Source organism: Dendronephthya gigantea, unplaced genomic scaffold, assembly GCF_004324835.1.
Source record: "Dendronephthya gigantea isolate DGI-Jeju-01 unplaced genomic scaffold, DenGig_1.0 000972F, whole genome shotgun sequence".
Classification (NCBI taxonomy): Eukaryota; Metazoa; Cnidaria; class Anthozoa; order Malacalcyonacea; family Nephtheidae; genus Dendronephthya; species Dendronephthya gigantea.
This window is the reverse complement of record NW_021163982.1, coordinates 1-14,443: the sequence shown is the minus strand read 5'-3', so window position 1 is coordinate 14,443 and position 14,443 is coordinate 1. Positions and strand designations below refer to the sequence as shown.

The 14,443-nt window shown below is 48.0% G+C and overlaps 12 non-coding genes and 1 pseudogene across 12 annotated transcripts; all 13 read right to left on the bottom strand.

Annotated features, from left to right (window-relative positions):
- Positions 1–3,109: 3,109 nt before the first annotated feature.
- LOC114544822 lies at positions 3,110–3,298 on the bottom strand. Its single transcript, XR_003690632.1, has one exon. It is a non-coding gene; the product is annotated as a U2 spliceosomal RNA (small nuclear RNA).
- A 687-nt stretch (positions 3,299–3,985) lies between these two features.
- On the bottom strand, positions 3,986–4,149 carry LOC114544825. Its single transcript, XR_003690635.1, has one exon. It is a non-coding gene; the product is annotated as a U1 spliceosomal RNA (small nuclear RNA).
- Positions 4,150–4,604: 455 nt separating this feature from the next.
- LOC114544819 lies at positions 4,605–4,796 on the bottom strand. The gene has a single exon (XR_003690630.1). It is a non-coding gene; the product is annotated as a U2 spliceosomal RNA (small nuclear RNA).
- Positions 4,797–5,483: 687 nt separating this feature from the next.
- LOC114544824 lies at positions 5,484–5,647 on the bottom strand. Its single transcript, XR_003690634.1, has one exon. It is a non-coding gene; the product is annotated as a U1 spliceosomal RNA (small nuclear RNA).
- A 454-nt stretch (positions 5,648–6,101) lies between these two features.
- On the bottom strand, positions 6,102–6,293 carry LOC114544818. The gene has a single exon (XR_003690629.1). It is a non-coding gene; the product is annotated as a U2 spliceosomal RNA (small nuclear RNA).
- A 687-nt stretch (positions 6,294–6,980) lies between these two features.
- On the bottom strand, positions 6,981–7,143 carry LOC114544815. The gene has a single exon (XR_003690626.1). It is a non-coding gene; the product is annotated as a U1 spliceosomal RNA (small nuclear RNA).
- A 455-nt stretch (positions 7,144–7,598) lies between these two features.
- Positions 7,599–7,790, bottom strand: LOC114544817. Its single transcript, XR_003690628.1, has one exon. It is a non-coding gene; the product is annotated as a U2 spliceosomal RNA (small nuclear RNA).
- A 687-nt stretch (positions 7,791–8,477) lies between these two features.
- LOC114544826 lies at positions 8,478–8,642 on the bottom strand. The gene has a single exon (XR_003690636.1). It is a non-coding gene; the product is annotated as a U1 spliceosomal RNA (small nuclear RNA).
- A 455-nt stretch (positions 8,643–9,097) lies between these two features.
- Positions 9,098–9,294, bottom strand: LOC114544820. Its single transcript, XR_003690631.1, has one exon. It is a non-coding gene; the product is annotated as a U2 spliceosomal RNA (small nuclear RNA).
- A 2,572-nt stretch (positions 9,295–11,866) lies between these two features.
- LOC114544823 lies at positions 11,867–12,030 on the bottom strand. Its single transcript, XR_003690633.1, has one exon. It is a non-coding gene; the product is annotated as a U1 spliceosomal RNA (small nuclear RNA).
- A 455-nt stretch (positions 12,031–12,485) lies between these two features.
- Positions 12,486–12,677, bottom strand: LOC114544816. Its single transcript, XR_003690627.1, has one exon. It is a non-coding gene; the product is annotated as a U2 spliceosomal RNA (small nuclear RNA).
- Positions 12,678–13,364: 687 nt separating this feature from the next.
- LOC114544814 lies at positions 13,365–13,528 on the bottom strand. The gene has a single exon (XR_003690625.1). It is a non-coding gene; the product is annotated as a U1 spliceosomal RNA (small nuclear RNA).
- A 455-nt stretch (positions 13,529–13,983) lies between these two features.
- Positions 13,984–14,164, bottom strand: LOC114544821 (annotated as a pseudogene).
- Positions 14,165–14,443: the final 279 nt, after the last annotated feature.

Sequence of the window (14,443 nt, the reverse complement as noted above, 5' to 3'; positions counted from 1 at the left end):
TTCTGTGTCGGAGAAGTGGAAGGCGATCTTCATACGACGACAGGCATTTCGACAGCGGGTCCATAGGGAGCTGGCAGTGTAATTTATGTTGGCACATCTGTTGGTGGTGGAACCAGAAAGATACTCGGATATTAACGCTGGTGTGGCATTTGAGGAGGTGGCTCTGCTGGTGATGCTGCGGAGCTCGTTCTGGGCGATGGACGAGACCGTGGGATCATCCGAGGAAAGGATTCTGAGTGCCTGAACAATGGCTTGTACGTCATCTTCCTTCGTGGGATCTTGAAACGCTAGTCCACCAGCGTGCTTTGATGCGAAGAAGTAGGACTGTGATGAGCGCTTTGGGAGGTCACATATATTTCGTAAGGACGAGATGAGGACAACTCGGAGAGGTTCAAGCGACTGTTTTGCAGGGTTTCCAGCACGGAGAGCATAGGTCAGGCAGGGCTCGACAAAGGAGCGGATGGCGTCCAGTTTCTGCCACGGAGCAAGCAGAGATTTGGTGATGGCAGTGATATCGTCAATTAATCGTGGTATAATGGATGGGAGATCATCAATCCGGTGGATTATACCGATGGGGACACCGAGGTAGCGATAGCTTTCTTCGCGTGATAGGGCTGGAATGGGGCCATCTTGTACGATGAAGGTGTTGGTTGCAATACGTTGGGCTTGACGGCGCTCGTTGATGAATGAAAGGGACGCACATTTGTTAGGACGGAACTCTAGGCCCAGGGTTGTGGCGCTGGAGGAAGCAACATCGAGAAGCTTTTGCAGCGTAGGTTTGTTTCGGGCAACGATAACCAGGTCGTCGGCATATGCGAGGACGGATATATGGGTGCTGAAGTGGGACACTGTACCGTTCGGTAACGAGGCGGCCTTGTTCTTAATGGCACGGAGGACTAGTTCAAGGCACAGGTTGAACAGGATCGCGGACATTGGACAACCTTGTTTTACACCAGCATTGAGTGGAATAGGGTCAGTGTCTCCTTGATGTGTGCGGACGGTGGTGGTGGCATTTGTGTAAGAGTTCATCACAAGGTCGACGAATGATTGTGGGATGCCGAGGTGTAGAAGGGTGGTCTGGATGGTTGTGTGGGGGACACTGCCGAAGGCATTTCTGAGGTCAAGCCAGGCGGTAAACAGGGATCTCTTGTTACGGCGAGCATCGCCCATCAGGGACTGCAGGATGTAAGTGTGTTCATAGCACCCTTCGGAGGGACGGGCACTCTTTTGTTCTTGGGAGAGGATGCCTTTCTGTATGGCCCAGGTGGATAGTCGACGACCAAGGACGGAGGTGAATAGTTTGTAGATGCATGACATCAGAGCTATGGGTCGGAAGTTTGCGACATCGTTGGGGTCATCTTTCTTATGAATCAGAACCGTTACTGCTTCTTTCCATGGTTGTGGGACATCCTTTTGCTCGAGACAGCGATTAAAGATCAGGGTAAGGATCTTCGCCTGAGGGTCTATTCTTTTCAAATGTCGATATTCGACTCGATCAGAGCCCGGGGAGGTGTTGGCGGCGGATCGAAGTTTCTGCGAGATTTCTTGTTGGGTCATCTCGTCGTATAGAGCTTCGTTGTCGGAGTCAGGGATTGGGAAAGTCTCTTTCAGGGCGGCGGTGAGGGCATCTTGGTTGCAATCTTTGGCAGCGAACACATCTGTGAAGAAGGACTGGGCTTCATCCCGTGAGCCGGTGTAGGTCACATTGTTGGTGGATAGGATCTTTCGGGCTGCACGTTTCTTCGAGTGGCGGTAGAGGCCTTGGATCTTACGGGCTTCGGTAGGGTTGAAGTTTGCGATTCGTCTGCCGTAAGGGGGGCGACGTGGGTCTTGTGCTTGTGGAGGATTAGTTGCTCGTGCTGGCCGGTTGCGGGAGTTAATTTCGGAAGCTAGTGTGCGACATGAGTCAGCAAACAGTTCACATTGTTCAGAGAAGTCATTCCATGAAAGTGCTGCAGCGAAGGTGGTGGACCAATGGTCATGAAAGTTTTGGATATCCTCGGTGTTCTGAACGTGGTTTTCCATATTGATTTCATCCGGTGAGGTCGGGGGTATTACATCATTAGTTGAGGGGTTGTTGGTACGAGGGACGTGGGGGGAAGGTTGTTGCGGAGGTGAGGGTTGTGATGGGGTGAAAAGGGTTGGTGATGGATTATTAGGGGACATGGGGTTGTCGGTTGATGGTATCGGGGAGTCGCTGAGGGGTTCAGGGATAGGGAGGCTGTTGGGTCTGGGAGGGGTTTGGGAAGAAAGGTCATCTGAGTCAACATCCTGTAGGGTAGCTCGTAAGCGATCGAGGTTGGTGTTGATATTCTGGAGGGTGTCGGAGGGAAGGTGGTTCGTGGTGGGGGTAGGAGGCGGTGAGGGCGAAGTGGGAGATGGCATTGAACTTTTCGAGGGCTTTCGCCGATAGTGTCGAATCAGTTGTCTCACTTCTCTCTCGGGATGGGGACATATTGTGGAGCGACTGTTAACTGGGATGGGGGGAGGGAATTCTGGTGAGGGAGGTCTTGGGGATGCGGTCGAGGATGTAGGAGTGGGTTCAGCACTTGTTGAGGGAGATGTATTTCGAGGAGATTGTGGGGGAGCGTTGTTTTCCAATATCTGCCGGATGAGTTTCCTTGTTGATGCTGGGGTAGCCTTGGCCGGTTGATTTGGGTGGTCATGCGTGTTGATGATACTGGCTACGACTTTGGCTACTTCGGGAGTTTTAGCTGGCGGCGGTGTTTTGAGGGTTCGTTGGGGGGAACCGTCAGGCGTTGAGGAAGCATCGAAGTGCTTTCGAGAGTAGTGCGCCGATCCAGCACGGAAAGTGTTGAATGTTTGTTGACACACTGAACATGTGGTAGGTGTCTCGGGGTTTTGTACCTGGTGTACGCGTCGGGCATGTGTCTTGAAGGTCGAAGAATCGCGTTGGGTTTTGTGGCAAATAGGACAGGGAAGGCCGGTGATCGGAAACGGCACAACACACTCTAGTTTCGCCGTTCGCGGGCAAGCCATCTTGCCAGGAAGCTGGCGGCCAAGAGGAGAGCCCAACAACTCCTCAGGACCTTCAGTGGTCCTGGTTCAACTCGCAGAGTCTATGAACTGAGCAAGAGGTTCCCCAGAGTTGAAGATCCTCAAGCCCAGAACATATCCTCTTTGAGAGGAAGGCCAGGAAGCCACTTACCAGCACGCGGATCTTCTTCTTGCTGCCAAAAACTTGCTTGAAACTTGCTTGGAATTGTTCTTCGGTCGACGATTAAGCTGATAAGAACAGATACTACACTTGATCTTAGCCAAAAGGCCGAGAAGCGATAACCCGTTTTCGGCTCGCCACCAAGACTTTATTGCGCATCGGCGAGCCCGCTCGACCCGGTGGCGGGTGTGCGATCGAGTGAGCAGAATTGGCCGGCACGAGGAAGCCAACAAGCAATGTCGCTGCTGCTCGTTATTTCGTGAACGGGTTCGATGCGAGGCCGGCGGGCCGCCTACGCTTGCCGGGACGTCCTCGCGGTCACGCTTTGCTGCTGCCGCCGCCGAGCCATTCTATATTGTCGAGAGTTGGTGAACAACGATGATCGTGAAGCTGTTTTTTGCGGGTTTTTTATCAGTTCCGATAGATAGTTGGTTATTCATTTATCTACGTCGATGTGTTGCCTCGCAAGAGTTGTGCTGCTGTGGTATGTGCTGATATCCGAGACGTTGTTACATATAGTGTGACGAAGCTCTCGACGCTGCGGTAGCGGTGGTAGTACATGTATATGTATGTAGTACCGGCACGCCATCCGTCGATCGGTAGCGAGAGCTAATCAATAGGTGTCGAATTTCAAACGATTTTCCGAGATTCGGTTACACCTAATAACTTGTGACAACCCGGCGGCGGCACCGTTGTTAAAAAATGAAGTTGTTATTAGCTTTCACACGACGCACGCTTCTGAGTTTTAGATTTGTTTTGCGATGTTTTTGTTTGAATCATGAATAAGATGTGGTTGACGAAGGGAGAAGGGGACGAGCGCGAACGCAGGTCCCCACTACCAGAAATTATACGCTCGAGTTACCCACATTAGGGGTAATCGCAGGAGTCAACCCAGTCGAAGTGCAATGAAAGGGCCTCATCCTGAGAGGACCTCCTAGTTGATCAAGGTGCCTCTCGCGTCAGGTAAGTATGCTTTTGTGGCAGCGCCGTTGACTTATAATTGTGGCGACGAAGCGTTTCGATCGCGGTCGTTCACCGCCGCCGCGTTACAGTAGTGAATAATATTCATACGTACGTACGGCGTTTGTTATCAATGTGGCTGTTCGTAACTGGTTTCCCGATCGATCGAGGAGTCCGGCGACTGCGGCGGTTCGTCTGAAAATGGAAAGTGGCATGAGTTGATGTGAGGTTTAAGTCTACCGAAACAGAATTTTAGAAAGAACAATGCCAATTAAGTTATTGCATTGAATAATAATATATATAGGGCTGCATGGCTGAGTATAATAGATAGATAGATAGCTACTATAGTGATCGGATACTATATATGATAGAATCACTATATACTGAGCGAGTTTTCATGCAGTGTTACTGAATTCATATTAATTTTTTGTTTCGATTCAAATGATTTGATTCTTCCCCCGTTGAGGGGAAGAGGGCCGTACTCGGATGTAGTGCAATACCGAGACAACCCGTGGCCAGGGCGAAGCAAGCTTCAATCCCAGGGCCGAAGGCCAAAAATCAGTTTAATATATGAGTTAGGCATTGCCTAACATATCAGATATTAAGCTGATAAGAACAGATACTACACTTGATCTTAGCCAAAAGGCCGAGAAGCGATAACCCGTTTTCGGCTCGCCACCAAGACTTTATTGCGCATCGGCGAGCCCGCTCGACCCGGTGGCGGGTGTGCGATCGAGTGAGCAGAATTGGCCGGCACGAGGAAGCCAACAAGCAATGTCGCTGCTGCTCGTTATTTCGTGAACGGGTTCGATGCGAGGCCGGCGGGCCGCCTACGCTTGCCGGGACGTCCTCGCGGTCACGCTTTGCTGCTGCCGCCGCCGAGCCATTCTATATTGTCGAGAGTTGGTGAACAACGATGATCGTGAAGCTGTTTTTTGCGGGTTTTTTATCAGTTCCGATAGATAGTTGGTTATTCATTTATCTACGTCGATGTGTTGCCTCGCAAGAGTTGTGCTGCTGTGGTATGTGCTGATATCCGAGACGTTGTTACATATAGTGTGACGAAGCTCTCGACGCTGCGGTAGCGGTGGTAGTACATGTATATGTATGTAGTACCGGCACGCCATCCGTCGATCGGTAGCGAGAGCTAATCAATAGGTGTCGAATTTCAAACGATTTTCCGAGATTCGGTTACACCTAATAACTTGTGACAACCCGGCGGCGGCACCGTTGTTAAAAAATGAAGTTGTTATTAGCTTTCACACGACGCACGCTTCTGAGTTTTAGATTTGTTTTGCGATGTTTTTGTTTGAATCATGAATAAGATGTGGTTGACGAAGGGAGAAGGGGACGAGCGCGAACGCAGGTCCCCACTACCAGAAATTATACGCTCGAGTTACCCACATTAGGGGTAATCGCAGGAGTCAACCCAGTCGAAGTGCAATGAAAGGGCCTCATCCTGAGAGGACCTCCTAGTTGATCAAGGTGCCTCTCGCGTCAGGTAAGTATGCTTTTGTGGCAGCGCCGTTGACTTATAATTGTGGCGACGAAGCGTTTCGATCGCGGTCGTTCACCGCCGCCGCGTTACAGTAGTGAATAATATTCATACGTACGTACGGCGTTTGTTATCAATGTGGCTGTTCGTAACTGGTTTCCCGATCGATCGAGGAGTCCGGCGACTGCGGCGGTTCGTCTGAAAATGGAAAGTGGCATGAGTTGATGTGAGGTTTAAGTCTACCGAAACAGAATTTTAGAAAGAACAATGCCAATTAAGTTATTGCATTGAATAATAATATATAAGGGCTGCATGGCTGAGTATAATAGATAGATAGATAGCTACTATAGTGATCGGATACTATATATGATAGAATCACTATATACTGAGCGAGTTTTCATGCAGTGTTACTGAATTCATATTAATTTTTTGTTTCGATTCAAATGATTTGATTCTTCCCCCGTTGAGGGGAAGAGGGCCGTACTCGGATGTAGTGCAATACCGAGACAACCCGTGGCCAGGGCGAAGCAAGCTTCAATCCCAGGGCCGAAGGCCAAAAATCAGTTTAATATATGAGTTAGGCATTGCCTAACATATCAGATATTAAGCTGATAAGAACAGATACTACACTTGATCTTAGCCAAAAGGCCGAGAAGCGATAACCCGTTTTCGGCTCGCCACCAAGACTTTATTGCGCATCGGCGAGCCCGCTCGACCCGGTGGCGGGTGTGCGATCGAGTGAGCAGAATTGGCCGGCACGAGGAAGCCAACAAGCAATGTCGCTGCTGCTCGTTATTTCGTGAACGGGTTCGATGCGAGGCCGGCGGGCCGCCTACGCTTGCCGGGACGTCCTCGCGGTCACGCTTTGCTGCTGCCGCCGCCGAGCCATTCTATATTGTCGAGAGTTGGTGAACAACGATGATCGTGAAGCTGTTTTTTGCGGGTTTTTTATCAGTTCCGATAGATAGTTGGTTATTCATTTATCTACGTCGATGTGTTGCCTCGCAAGAGTTGTGCTGCTGTGGTATGTGCTGATATCCGAGACGTTGTTACATATAGTGTGACGAAGCTCTCGACGCTGCGGTAGCGGTGGTAGTACATGTATATGTATGTAGTACCGGCACGCCATCCGTCGATCGGTAGCGAGAGCTAATCAATAGGTGTCGAATTTCAAACGATTTTCCGAGATTCGGTTACACCTAATAACTTGTGACAACCCGGCGGCGGCACCGTTGTTAAAAAATGAAGTTGTTATTAGCTTTCACACGACGCACGCTTCTGAGTTTTAGATTTGTTTTGCGATGTTTTTGTTTGAATCATGAATAAGATGTGGTTGACGAAGGGAGAAGGGGACGAGCGCGAACGCAGGTCCCCACTACCAGAAATTATACGCTCGAGTTACCCACATTAGGGGTAATCGCAGAGTCAACCCAGTCGAAGTGCAATGAAAGGGCCTCATCCTGAGAGGACCTCCTAGTTGATCAAGGTGCCTCTCGCGTCAGGTAAGTATGCTTTTGTGGCAGCGCCGTTGACTTATAATTGTGGCGACGAAGCGTTTCGATCGCGGTCGTTCACCGCCGCCGCGTTACAGTAGTGAATAATATTCATACGTACGTACGGCGTTTGTTATCAATGTGGCTGTTCGTAACTGGTTTCCCGATCGATCGAGGAGTCCGGCGACTGCGGCGGTTCGTCTGAAAATGGAAAGTGGCATGAGTTGATGTGAGGTTTAAGTCTACCGAAACAGAATTTTAGAAAGAACAATGCCAATTAAGTTATTGCATTGAATAATAATATATATAGGGCTGCATGGCTGAGTATAATAGATAGATAGATAGCTACTATAGTGATCGGATACTATATATGATAGAATCACTATATACTGAGCGAGTTTTCATGCAGTGTTACTGAATTCATATTAATTTTTTGTTTCGATTCAAATGATTTGATTCTTCCCCCGTTGAGGGGAAGAGGGCCGTACTCGGATGTAGTGCAATACCGAGACAACCCGTGGCCAGGGCGAAGCAAGCTTCAATCCCAGGGCCGAAGGCCAAAAATCAGTTTAATATATGAGTTAGGCATTGCCTAACATATCAGATATTAAGCTGATAAGAACAGATACTACACTTGATCTTAGCCAAAAGGCCGAGAAGCGATAACCCGTTTTCGGCTCGCCACCAAGACTTTATTGCGCATCGGCGAGCCCGCTCGACCCGGTGGCGGGTGTGCGATCGAGTGAGCAGAATTGGCCGGCACGAGGAAGCCAACAAGCAATGTCGCTGCTGCTCGTTATTTCGTGAACGGGTTCGATGCGAGGCCGGCGGGCCGCCTACGCTTGCCGGGACGTCCTCGCGGTCACGCTTTGCTGCTGCCGCCGCCGAGCCATTCTATATTGTCGAGAGTTGGTGAACAACGATGATCGTGAAGCTGTTTTTTGCGGGTTTTTTATCAGTTCCGATAGATAGTTGGTTATTCATTTATCTACGTCGATGTGTTGCCTCGCAAGAGTTGTGCTGCTGTGGTATGTGCTGATATCCGAGACGTTGTTACATATAGTGTGACGAAGCTCTCGACGCTGCGGTAGCGGTGGTAGTACATGTATATGTATGTAGTACCGGCACGCCATCCGTCGATCGGTAGCGAGAGCTAATCAATAGGTGTCGAATTTCAAACGATTTTCCGAGATTCGGTTACACCTAATAACTTGTGACAACCCGGCGGCGGCACCGTTGTTAAAAAATGAAGTTGTTATTAGCTTTCACACGACGCACGCTTCTGAGTTTTAGATTTGTTTTGCGATGTTTTTGTTTGAATCATGAATAAGATGTGGTTGACGAAGGGAGAAGGGGACGAGCGCGAACGCAGGTCCCCACTACCAGAAATTATACGCTCGAGTTACCCACATTAGGGGTAATCGCAGGAGTCAACCCAGTCGAAGTGCAATGAAAGGGCCTCATCCTGAGAGGGACCTCCTAGTTGATCAAGGTGCCTCTCGCGTCAGGTAAGTATGCTTTTGTGGCAGCGCCGTTGACTTATAATTGTGGCGACGAAGCGTTTCGATCGCGGTCGTTCACCGCCGCCGCGTTACAGTAGTGAATAATATTCATACGTACGTACGGCGTTTGTTATCAATGTGGCTGTTCGTAACTGGTTTCCCGATCGATCGAGGAGTCCGGCGACTGCGGCGGTTCGTCTGAAAATGGAAAGTGGCATGAGTTGATGTGAGGTTTAAGTCTACCGAAACAGAATTTTAGAAAGAACAATGCCAATTAAGTTATTGCATTGAATAATAATATATATAGGGCTGCATGGCTGAGTATAATAGATAGATAGATAGCTACTATAGTGATCGGATACTATATATGATAGAATCACTATATACTGAGCGAGTTTTCATGCAGTGTTACTGAATTCATATTAATTTTTTGTTTCGATTCAAATGATTTGATTCTTCCCCCGTTGAGGGGAAGAGGGCCGTACTCGGATGTAGTGCAATACCGAGACAACCCGTGGCCAGGGCGAAGCAAGCTTCAATCCCAGGGCCGAAGGCCAAAAATCAGTTTAATATATGAGTTAGGCATTGCCTAACATATCAGATATTAAGCTGAAAGAACAGATACTACACTTGATCTTATTTTGATTTATTGACGTTTAAAACTATATACATGAAAGTGCAATATGCATGTTTTAAGAACTGGAATAATAAGATCTACCGGGATATATTTACATAGTATTCACAAAAGAACTATTAGCTAGACTTGACCAGCAAGCCGATTGTCCACTAGTCTTTGAGAAACCGTTATAATGATCTGGCAATAAAAACATGTTCAACATGTATAGCTAAGTTCAACGGAACCGGCTACTAATTCATATAATAGGCATTTTGAATCATCATCCAAAGCATCAATGTCAGCGATATACTCCGGATGCCTATAAGCAAAGAATCGCAAATAGCCAATCAGAGTTTCAGGATCCAAATCTTTTAAGCATGACAAGTCTTTTTCAGAGGGTGGTTGCAGTTTGTCAGGCATAAGTAGCGCAGCATAAAACCAAGACATATATTGTTCATACAGTACATAGGTAACAGGATGATCGGGATTTGAAGTGGACGGTAAGGGAGGCTTCGTAAAATAAGGAGCTTCAAGAAAATCCAGGTTCTGAGGTAATGCAGCGGTACAAATTGCTTCAAGAGCAGCAGGAATGAAATCTTGTTCTTCAGGTGTCAACAGAGTGGGTGTCTAAAAGCAAAAGCTTTTTTAAAACGAGGCAGGTCAGCCAAAGGGATGAGTTCAGTCAGATCTTCAATAGCTTTAAGATCAGCCTCAGTGATTTCATCAAAGGCTTCGAGCTTTATACGGGACTGTTCGTATGAAACATAATCCACTGGAACATCTTCAACCATATCAGTCGCCGACTCTTCGGGCAGAGGCACGGTATCAGGGGCATTCTGTTCAGCAGGGTGGGATTTCGCTTGCTTTTCAGACTGCTCTTTGGGTTCCTGAACAGGAACCTCTTCATCTAAAACAGGGGCATCTTTGTGTTCCGCAGGAGGTAGGGATTTCTGATGTTTTTTCAACTGCGTTGTAGGTTCCGGATGCAAACGTTTACCAGTGTCAACCTGGCGAAGGTTTCAGCAGATGTCGTCGATTCTGCGGCAGATGCATTGGCCGGAGGGATATCCGTTGGAGGACATCAACAGGGAGAACGATCTTGTTTGGGCCGGAAATTGGGCCAAGGGGAGGAGGAACTCTCTTTCGTGGGCAATATTTCGAAACATGCCCCGTTTGCTCGCAGCGAAAACACTGTTGGGATTGGCCGCGGTAAAAGACGTTGACCGGATGATGATCAAGCGTAATTCGGGATGGAAATAGGCTTCTTTAAATCCATCTTGATGGAATAGACGGAAATACCGATGCCTTTTACGAGTTCACGACGGATTTTCAATACTGTGCCATAATCTGAAAGACGGGATTTGATCGTATTCTCCGTGGTCCGTACATAACACGGGTCAACTTTACCCATTGCGTACATGGGGCAGGTGATAGCTTCAGCGGATGACCCGAAAGGACAAACCTTCAGCACGAAGCTCTGTTGCAGCTTGAGCCGAACGACAGTGAATCAACACAGACATTGCACCAGTTTGCATAATATTTTCGATGAATGCCTGGGCATTCTCGCATTGCAGGCAGAAATCGTCAACTAGTTCCTGCAGTGTAATCGACTTGCCAGGTATCAGCGACAATTCAGCTAAAAGCCCGACAAGAGCACGGTCCGCATGCGGTATTGACATCCTCCCAATAACACGCACGCGCCAAAATGAACCACGGCCGAGCCAACCACCAAAAGGAGACCAGCACGGACCAAAGAGACCCAAAGACACTGGCAGACCACCAAAAGGAACAGACCACCAGCTGACACCAAGACCAAATCAAACACCAACCGAATCTTGATCTTGAACTAACTTCTTCGAGAAAAAAATATTCTTTTCGAGATTACCGGAATCACTTCTCCTACACTTGATCTTAGCCAAAAGGCCGAGAAGCGATAACCCGTTTTCGGCTCGCCACCAAGACTTTATTGCGCATCGGCGAGCCCGCTCGACCCGGTGGCGGGTGTGCGATCGAGTGAGCAGAATTGGCCGGCACGAGGAAGCCAACAAGCAATGTCGCTGCTGCTCGTTATTTCGTGAACGGGTTCGATGCGAGGCCGGCGGGCCGCCTACGCTTGCCGGGACGTCCTCGCGGTCACGCTTTGCTGCTGCCGCCGCCGAGCCATTCTATATTGTCGAGAGTTGGTGAACAACGATGATCGTGAAGCTGTTTTTTGCGGGTTTTTTATCAGTTCCGATAGATAGTTGGTTATTCATTTATCTACGTCGATGTGTTGCCTCGCAAGAGTTGTGCTGCTGTGGTATGTGCTGATATCCGAGACGTTGTTACATATAGTGTGACGAAGCTCTCGACGCTGCGGTAGCGGTGGTAGTACATGTATATGTATGTAGTACCGGCACGCCATCCGTCGATCGGTAGCGAGAGCTAATCAATAGGTGTCGAATTTCAAACGATTTTCCGAGATTCGGTTACACCTAATAACTTGTGACAACCCGGCGGCGGCACCGTTGTTAAAAAATGAAGTTGTTATTAGCTTTCACACGACGCACGCTTCTGAGTTTTAGATTTGTTTTGCGATGTTTTTGTTTGAATCATGAATAAGATGTGGTTGACGAAGGGAGAAGGGGACGAGCGCGAACGCAGGTCCCCACTACCAGAAATTATACGCTCGAGTTACCCACATTAGGGGTAATCGCAGGAGTCAACCCAGTCGAAGTGCAATGAAAGGGCCTCATCCTGAGAGGACCTCCTAGTTGATCAAGGTGCCTCTCGCGTCAGGTAAGTATGCTTTTGTGGCAGCGCCGTTGACTTATAATTGTGGCGACGAAGCGTTTCGATCGCGGTCGTTCACCGCCGCCGCGTTACAGTAGTGAATAATATTCATACGTACGTACGGCGTTTGTTATCAATGTGGCTGTTCGTAACTGGTTTCCCGATCGATCGAGGAGTCCGGCGACTGCGGCGGTTCGTCTGAAAATGGAAAGTGGCATGAGTTGATGTGAGGTTTAAGTCTACCGAAACAGAATTTTAGAAAGAACAATGCCAATTAAGTTATTGCATTGAATAATAATATATATAGGGCTGCATGGCTGAGTATAATAGATAGATAGATAGCTACTATAGTGATCGGATACTATATATGATAGAATCACTATATACTGAGCGAGTTTTCATGCAGTGTTACTGAATTCATATTAATTTTTTGTTTCGATTCAAATGATTTGATTCTTCCCCCGTTGAGGGGAAGAGGGCCGTACTCGGATGTAGTGCAATACCGAGACAACCCGTGGCCAGGGCGAAGCAAGCTTCAATCCCAGGGCCGAAGGCCAAAAATCAGTTTAATATATGAGTTAGGCATTGCCTAACATATCAGATATTAAGCTGATAAGAACAGATACTACACTTGATCTTAGCCAAAAGGCCGAGAAGCGATAACCCGTTTTCGGCTCGCCACCAAGACTTTATTGCGCATCGGCGAGCCCGCTCGACCCGGTGGCGGGTGTGCGATCGAGTGAGCAGAATTGGCCGGCACGAGGAAGCCAACAAGCAATGTCGCTGCTGCTCGTTATTTCGTGAACGGGTTCGATGCGAGGCCGGCGGGCCGCCTACGCTTGCCGGGACGTCCTCGCGGTCACGCTTTGCTGCTGCCGCCGCCGAGCCATTCTATATTGTCGAGAGTTGGTGAACAACGATGATCGTGAAGCTGTTTTTTGCGGGTTTTTTATCAGTTCCGATAGATAGTTGGTTATTCATTTATCTACGTCGATGTGTTGCCTCGCAAGAGTTGTGCTGCTGTGGTATGTGCTGATATCCGAGACGTTGTTACATATAGTGTGACGAAGCTCTCGACGCTGCGGTAGCGGTGGTAGTACATGTATATGTATGTAGTACCGGCACGCCATCCGTCGATCGGTAGCGAGAGCTAATCAATAGGTGTCGAATTTCAAACGATTTTCCGAGATTCGGTTACACCTAATAACTTGTGACAACCCGGCGGCGGCACCGTTGTTAAAAAATGAAGTTGTTATTAGCTTTCACACGACGCACGCTTCTGAGTTTTAGATTTGTTTTGCGATGTTTTTGTTTGAATCATGAATAAGATGTGGTTGACGAAGGGAGAAGGGGACGAGCGCGAACGCAGGTCCCCACTACCAGAAATTATACGCTCGAGTTACCCACATTAGGGGTAATCGCAGGAGTCAACCCAGTCGAAGTGCAATGAAAGGGCCTCATCCTGAGAGGACCTCCTAGTTGATCAAGGTGCCTCTCGCGTCAGGTAAGTATGCTTTTGTGGCAGCGCCGTTGACTTATAATTGTGGCGACGAAGCGTTTCGATCGCGGTCGTTCACCGCCGCCGCGTTACAGTAGTGAATAATATTCATACGTACGTACGGCGTTTGTTATCAATGTGGCTGTTCGTAACTGGTTTCCCGATCGATCGAGGAGTCCGGCGACTGCGGCGGTTCGTCTGAAAATGGAAAGTGGCATGAGTTGATGTGAGGTTTAAGTCTACCGAAACAGAATTTTAGAAAGAACAATGCCAATTAAGTTATTGCATTGAATAATAATATATATAGGGCTGCATGGCTGAGTATAATAGATAGATAGATAGCTACTATAGTGATCGGATACTATATATGATAGAATCACTATATACTGAGCGAGTTTTCATGCAGTGTTACTGAATTCATATTAATTTTTTGTTTCGATTCAAATGATTTGATTCTTCCCCCGTTGAGGGGAAGAGGGCCGTACTCGGATGTAGTGCAATACCGAGACAACCCGTGGCCAGGGCGAAGCAAGCTTCAATCCCAGGGCCGAAGGCCAAAAATCAGTTTAATATATGAGTTAGGCATTGCCTAACATATCAGATATTAAGCTGATAAGAACAGAGTTCTATTCAACAATGACTAAAGTGATGGGACAGTTTACTTAACCTAAATGCTGAGGGGGTGAGGTGATCAGTCTCACTTATAATATATACTAAATATAAACTAAGGGCTGGAAGACAACAATATAACCTAACATGTTAACTGAGAATTTGGATCCATGCAATTTGAAATGTCGAAACAAGAGTGGGGCTCTCTCAAGTTCGAGTACCTAGTGAATCATGTGCCCGAGTGGCTTACGTGTGTGTATATAAAGGGGGACTTAGAAACAAAAAAGTATAAGAGCAGTGTCTGAATGAAAATAATAAAA